Raw genomic sequence first — 7,929 nt, 5'->3', positions numbered from 1 at the left:
GGTTGCTGTGAGCTAGGCTGACGCCACGGCACTCACTCTAGCCTGGGCAACAGAGTGAGACTCTGTCTCAAAAAAAAAAAAAAAAAAAAAACAGTGAGAGGAATGGACAATGGATAATGGTGGCCTTGAGGCCACTTGCAGGCACTCAGGTTATAGACCATCCCTCTAGTCTTTCTCTTGTAAGTGGTAAGGAAGCCATCCAGAATCCCAGAAAAGCTGTTCCCAGGTGGGAAAAGCCAGTAGATTTGATGAGTGTAAGCTGTAGACTGTTGTGGCTGCTCTAGTGTGTCACTCAGATCTCTCCTTCTTGGCCCAGGGCCCTCCTTCCCTTAGCTGCCATGAGTGTTGGTTGCTGACTGCTCACATCTGAGCCTTTCTAGGAATTGCCCCCCACTGAAGGGAGCTTCTGGTCCAAAAGCCTAGGGTCCCTCGCCTCCATTTGGGACAATTTGGGACCATCTCAGCTCCAGGGCACCCTGTAGAATTGGTGGAGGCCTCTGTTGCATCTGCATCACAGCTGAGCTCTTCTCTCTGCTCACTCCTGTACCCTCACTCCCTTACAGGTGGCGTTCCCAAGAGCAAGCTCCAACACACCTCCTGCACACAAATGCCTGCCTCAGAGTCTCTTTCCCAGGGAACATGACTCCAAGACTCCAGAATTTCCTACATGCTCTTGACACGAGTAGGGGTGTTTGTCCCACACACTGTAGCTGAGGGAGGAAAATGTCAAGCAAAGCTCCTACCACCTGGACATCTTTGGTGAGGAAGAAATAAACTTCTGCGGTTTAAGCCACTGAGATTTGGTGGTTGTATGTTACCCAACCTGACTGATACAGAATCAACACAAGCATTCTGCCTTTAAAAATTTATAGATTCTGGTTCCAGTTCAGAGGCGGCTGAGGCCAAATCTCAACATATGAGGCAAGTGTGGGTCTGCACTTATAGCTGACAAATTAGAATCAAGCTGGAGAGAGTCCAATGGAGTCAAATAGGCTAAGTGCCATCATTGGAGCTTTTCTTGAGCCTGACTGAGAGTTGCAGGATGGAACTGGGTTGCTCAAGGTGGTTGTTGGACAAATCTGGAACATGGGGATGAACTACCAGTCAGCAGGTCATGGTTAGAACTGGTTGGCCAACTTACGTGTGGTTTCAGGTCACTGCCAAGAGCTTCTTGCGGGCAATCCAGATGACTCTGCAAGTGAGAAGTGAGTCATTAATGCCCGTATCAATGAGAAAAATAAACATTAACAATTCGGTGTCGTGTTCCACGCATTTTTTCAGTGAAAGGCATGGATCCAAGACAAATGCCTCTGCACTACAAAGGGCATTCTTAGACAACAGCACTTGGTAAGGCCCCTTCCAAGGAGGTTTAAGCAATGATTTCTGCCGGTGAAACTTGAGTAGGCAGGAGGCTTTACATCATGGCCCCATCTGTCTATATGGATGGGTAGAGTTTTGTGAGCCTATGAGTGATTTCTTGACACCCTTGATGGTGGCCTGCAATATAACACAATGTTATCTGGCTCAGAATGTGCTGCTGGTCATAGCTGCTGAGAAAGAAACTAGAGTCTCCTCCATTAATATTTCATGACAGTCAAGTTTTGGGAATTTGTTTGTTGTAGGCTTAATCAACCTAAGAGCCATAGGCAGTGCATCTGGCCTCTTCAGTCCAGTTTCTGCACAAATCTTGGCCAGTTTATTATTTTGAATCCCACTTTGATATTTTGTTATCTCTGCTAACTGCAGACAATGTGGACTTTGACAGCATTAATAATTCTGTAGGCTTTACAACTTTAAGACTGGATCTGTAAGATGCATGTCCCTATGGTTGTAGAGTATTTTAAACCTGGGAATGAGATTTTGTAGAGGTCTTTTGCTGATCACCACTGTGTCAGCCTTGGCACATAGATACGCTTTTACCGATTTTGAAGAGACACATAAATTACCAAAACATGTCCATACAAATAGCATTTTCTTTATCTGGATAAATTTAGCTTGAATATTAATCACAAATAGCCCCCAAGGAACAGAATAAACTGCTTTCTTTTTCTTGACAGTTCCCTCCTTGCTCCCTCTTCAATTGTGAGCCTTAGAAATAGGTCAGCTCTTGTTATACTGTTTGGCCAGACTAGAACGTTTTGGAACACACCAGTCAAGTCTCATGTTTCCTAACATCCCCTCTTTATCCTCATGAATTGTGACAAGGGCTCCATCAGCAAGGTAAGGAGGCAATTCCTTTCACACCAGACCAGGTATGGGTGCAAAAGACACTGCCATCTCCAAAGCTTCTGATGTGGGGCTGAGGCCTTGTCCAAAATTGCTGTCTAAGGAGACTGCTCAGTCGATGGGGGAAGAAGACAGACGCAGTCTGAGAAGAGCCAATGACCTTAGCTGTGCTATTACCAAAGCAAACATCTTTTTTAGGTATTATCAAGTCGCTTGAAATTTTAATTCCTCCAGAAATTCCTCCATTGTCATAAACTGCCCACAGATACAATGAATCAGGCTTTAAAGAACTAAGTATACTTAGTTCAGGTAAGGGCAGCATGTTTGCCCCCAGGAGGCAAAGCACTGCTGTTGCGACTTCCTGCGGAGAACAGATTGCATCCCAGAGATTAGTCCTTTTCTTTCCCCCCTCTTAACCCAATGACTGCCTTACCCTGTGCTAGGCACTGTGCTACGCCTGTCACAACACAATAACCCTGTGAGGTAGTATTAGCTCCATTTTGTAGATAAGAGAAATCACAGCATCCAAGAGGCTGAGTGAGTTGCGTTGGCTGAGCCTGTGCCCGAGCCCGGTTCCATCTGCCTCCAAAGCCCTTGCACGTCACCTCTGCTGCAGCACTGCCCTTCTCTGCAGATGCCCCCTCTTCGCAGTACTAGCTCAAGCAGGAGACTCTTGCTGATCAACCTGCATGTCTAGGGATTACAGCAGCAGAAAAGAGGTATATTTGTTCATCTGATCACTTATTCCTCAATTCGTTCATTTAACAAATATTTATTGAGCTGTTACTATGTCCTAGACACTTAGTTATGTGGTGAAATAGAGAGGTAAATAAGACAGATGGTCCACTGAAGAAATGAAATCCTAAATAAGTAAACACACAAATTAATATATCATTACAAACTGTGATACGTGATTTTTTTCCCTATGAATTACTGTCTGCAGCAGCAATATTAGAAAAGCAATTTCAGTTATGTAGTTTATGAATCACAACTGAAAGCAGTTCTAGTGTAGCACTGTTTAAAAGAACTATAAAGCAAACCACATAAATCAGCATAGTAGCCACATTAGAACAGATCAAAACAAACAGGTGAAATTAATAATATATTTAACCCACTATATCGAAAATATCATTTCAACAAGTATCTCGTTATTAATGAGATATTTTACATTCTTGCATTCGGAGTAAGTGTTTAAAATCCAGTGTATATTTTAAGCTTACAGCACATCTCAATTCAAACTAGTCTCATCTCAAATGCTTGATAGCCACATGTTGACAGTGGCGCTGTATGGCATAGCACATCTTCAATGGATGCAGATAATGCAACTCTTGCCTGTAAGTCTGTGGTTTGCAGCCTTGGCTGACATGGGATTACCACCCTCCCCAATCATAGGTCCTCTTTAATTGATATGCAGGGGTCAGGTGAGGGCACTTGGAGAAAGGGGGTTGACTAGATATCAACACATTTTATAGCTCCCCAGGTGATTTGAAGGTGTAGTGAGGGCTGACAACTCCTGCTTTAAGCAATAGCAATTTTGTGCCCACAGTCTTCAAAATAAGGTGACAAGCCTGAAGCCCCTCCACCCTAGCCCCAGTTGATAACCTGCTCACCTACTTCCCTCACCCCTGTAAGCTCAGTCCTGGCCCCAGGCTCTGGGCCCATGACCTCAGTCTGGGGAGCCCTGGACAGCTGTGCTGACCCATCATCCATACCTTGGCTGCTGGTGTCACTCTGACCTTGTGGCTCTGGCTCTGACAAATCTGATTCTACCTTCATTGTTGGATTGTGCCCGTGTCTAAGTCTCTGTTGTCTCTCCTCTGGAAAATTGCCCAGTGTCTCTAGCCTTGGACTTCCCTTGTTTTTGTTAGTCCTCTTTCCTGTCCCCTGCTGTCCTATCCACTTGCCTTCTCTGAGAATACCTGTTGTGAGACCCTTTCTCTCACCTGTTGGACACCTACCACCTCTTCCCAGGTCCTACTGATGCTGCAGACTCACTGCTCCCCCTATCTGCCCCGTGCCAGGCCCCACATTCTCTGGATACTGGGTCCCTCCAGCCTGGCTGTTCTCTCCATCCTCTCCCACCTTCCCCCAGCACCTGCTCCACCTTCCCTCCTGCTGCTTAACCCTATCCTGCCCAGTCCACTTCAGAGCATCTTCAGCCCAAGCTCCATTAGCATCCGATCATAATGGCTCATTAATCTCTCTATATAGGTCCTTCAACCTGCCCAGGAAACCAGAAGCTCTGCTTATTTCTATTTTTATCCCTCTCTCCTTAACTTTATTTTTTATTTTACTTCTTTTTGTTAGTGTTAGTCTCATCTCCAGTTGCTTCTCCTGCTCTAGGCCTGCCATCCCCAGGGGCGGGGATAGAAAGCCTAATTAATAAATAGCGTGGCAAGCCCATCCCCCACACCAACCCTCAGGAAGCTCTTCTACCCGTGAGGGGGACAGGGACAGGTGTTTGCTTCTGGGTGAACTCACTGCCTGTGGGGCTTCAGGGGGCATGGATGGGGCCACAAAGCCAGGTAAGAATACCTCTCTGGGAAATTTGATTTCAAGCTCACAGTTTTCCCTGGTAGCCTCTTATGCAGGAGTCATGTGAGTTTTCCCCAAAGTTCTGAGGATGGTTACAATCAGCCCTGCAGTTCTGTTATGAGGGTATAGAACCCTCAGCTGAAAAGTTAATATTAACAGTTTCCATGCTATTTTGCATAAACTTACAGCTGGTGTCCCCAGAGTCAAACTTGTTAGATAAATAAAATTAAGGCTGTGAGGCTGCTATCTAAAACCTGCAATTCTATTCCCAACAGAGATTTAGGGAAAGATGAAGATGAAGAATAATTTCTAAATCAGTTCATCACATGTACAGAGGCTGGGACTTAGGAGGCTCGTCTACCGTGTGAGGGGGCCAGGAGGGATGACTTTCCCCAATGGTGGCAACTTCCACTGCCCCAGGCCACGAGGTACAATTTCTGGGGAGCTGGCCACTCTAGCTCCCTCCTTTGCCCTCTCTTAGAACTATTGTACCATAAATTGGCCTACCCATTGGGCAAGCATCAAGTTTGTCTCTGGATCATTCAATTCTGTCTATTAACCTGAAACACTAAAATTTAGCATCAATCATTGATGGGGTGAGCATTGCAGAACAGTAGCGTGAGGCCTGTGGAGTCCCGGATGCATGGGCGGGTGGAGGGAGGGGGGCACAGTGTGCTAACCACCAATAGAATTTGTCCTTCCCTCTTATGTGGGATAATAGTTTAAAACATCAATCGATATACTTTTTTGTCCCTCATACTATGTTTTTATTTCTTGGCTGTTCCACCCTTACAAAGTATATTAAGAAGAAATAATAATAGTATCTTCTTCACAGGATCATCATGAGGATTAAATAAGATTAATTTGGGGAGAGTTGCTTAGCCAGGGTATTAGCTCGTGGTAAGAATCAATATATGGCAGCTATCACTATTATTCTCCCCCATTTTCCATTAGTAACTTGCCCAAGGTCACACAGCTAGTAAGTGGTAGGACCTAGATCTGTCCTGTCCCGTTGGGAATAGCTGCTCGCTTGGATTTCTCCAGAACCACACTCTTCCCCCTTAGAGAAAGAACAGCACCACCGAGACTTCCCAACACCAGTGTAGACCAGTCCTCCCCTCCCTCAAGTAATCACACCGTCTGAGCTAGAAGGAAAAAAGAGGTGCGTGTGTGTGTGTGTGTGTGTGTGTGTTGGAGGCAGGGGTGTAAAGGAGGTCTGCTATCTCATTTGAAAAATTATGATATGTGGGAGGACCCAGGTGTAATTTCTCAAAAAATCTTATAGGAATGGAAGCTCTCTCTACTCATTTTGGAAGTCCCAAGCCCCATGGCTCCGATGGTCCCTCGTGCAAGAAAGAAATGCAGACCAAATGGGTGCAGAAGCTGGCAGTTCAGCCCTCCCTCAGCTCCTTTTCTTTGGGATTCTTTAAATAAAAAGACTTTCAGTGATTCTGTGCAAATGGAGGGGCCTCCCTGACCTCCTCCGCCCCTGCACTGGCTGCAAAGTCTCTGCTTGCTATGAATGGCAAATATGGTCCAAAAGGAAGCAGATCATAGTCAGATCATAGTTGGAATCTGGCTCTGTCAGGTACTGGCTGTGTCTGTGTCTCCTGGGCAAATTACTTCTCCCCTCCGAGCTCCTAGCCTGAGGGAGAAGGAAGGGGAAAGACCAGCCTCTGAGAGTCGGTATTTGAGTGGGTGGAAAAGTGCTGAGGAAATCAGCCTTTTGGAAAAGTGCTGAGGAAATCAGCCTTTTGGCTAGAGGTACCATCTGTAACTCCTCCAGGGCCCTTCTCAGTCTGAGGCCCCAAAAGAGGGCAAAGCCCGAGAGCAGACAGGGAGGCTCAGGGGCTGCACAGATGGAGACAGCTTGCTGAGGGCCAAGCCCCTCCTCCCCACATGCAACCTCTGAGAGAGACAACAAAGTGTCAGCTGGGCAAAAAGGTGGCTTGTCAAATAGGCGGCCTCCATGCATGCTTAAGATTCAGCTTTCCACTTCGAAAAGTACATAGCATCAACTCCAAAAGTGTTGTTCTTGAGAGCCGAACAGCCACTGCATTTTCTCCATAAAAATTTCACCTGTAACTCTCATAACTTCTATTTTTCTGGTGCTTAACAACAATAACAACAAACCATTATCACCAAGAAAAACTTTTATCTGCAATCACAATTAATCAGAACTTTTTTAAAAAAGCTATATTTCAGAAAGGGCCTTCAGTCTTTATGTTTTTTGTTTTTGTTCTTGTTATTGAGGCAAGGTCTCTTTCTGTTGCCCGGGCCAGAGTACAGTAGGTAGGTATCCAATAAAAGAGATAAGATGCTCTTTCCAAAGCCACATCTACTGCACATTATTGGATTGAGGGGAGTTCTCCCAGGAGGGAAATTAAATCCTGAGGACGTCAGCATTGGACTTGACTTTTACCTTTATGCTGCTGCAAAGCTTCAGACTTGGTAACTGGTGTCTCAGCACAGGGAAGACCCAGGTGGCCTCCAAAAATGAGGGACAGGAGACTGCAGTGGTCTCCTCTGCCCGCCCTATGATTTTTGGATATTGAAAGCAAGTAGGGAAGCAGGAAAACAGAGAGTAGCCCGAAGCGATTTCTGCCTACTTCACCATTTTACCTAGGGCTATTCCGCAGCACAGGCAACCTGAGCAGAATACCTAATAGCGAGAAGATGATTAAAGATCAGGCTTCTAAGCGGCATTATGCATATTTGGGTAATGCAAGCAGGAGAGGAAGGGAGAGAAAGGAGCAGAGGCAAAGGGCCGCAGCCAAGTCAAATCACTGCAAACATTTTGTCCTTCTCTGTTAGGTAGCACCCTCTAGCAAGCCCATTTTCATCAGGGACCCAGATGAAGAGAGAGGAGGCATACTGACCAAATCAAGACACCACAGAATTATAAGGAAAAGCTAGTGTATTGGAAAGCAGAATTGGGGTCTAAAATGATCTCAAAAAGATAGGAAAAATTAGAATTTAACCCAATAAATGTAAAAGTAGGATCTAAAAAGCATGGCCACACGTACAGAATGGGAGAGAAATGGCTTGACAGCAGGAGAGAGGGTAAAATCTTATGGGCTTTTTAGGCTGCAAAATTAGCCCGAGCCGGCCAGGAGAGAAGGCTGCCAACATGCTAATGTGGTCTCTGGAAGTTCACTCATGGAAGTG

This window comes from Eulemur rufifrons, chromosome 7, assembly GCF_041146395.1.
Source record: "Eulemur rufifrons isolate Redbay chromosome 7, OSU_ERuf_1, whole genome shotgun sequence".
Classification (NCBI taxonomy): Eukaryota; Metazoa; Chordata; class Mammalia; order Primates; family Lemuridae; genus Eulemur; species Eulemur rufifrons.
Note: the sequence above shows the minus strand (reverse complement) of the source record.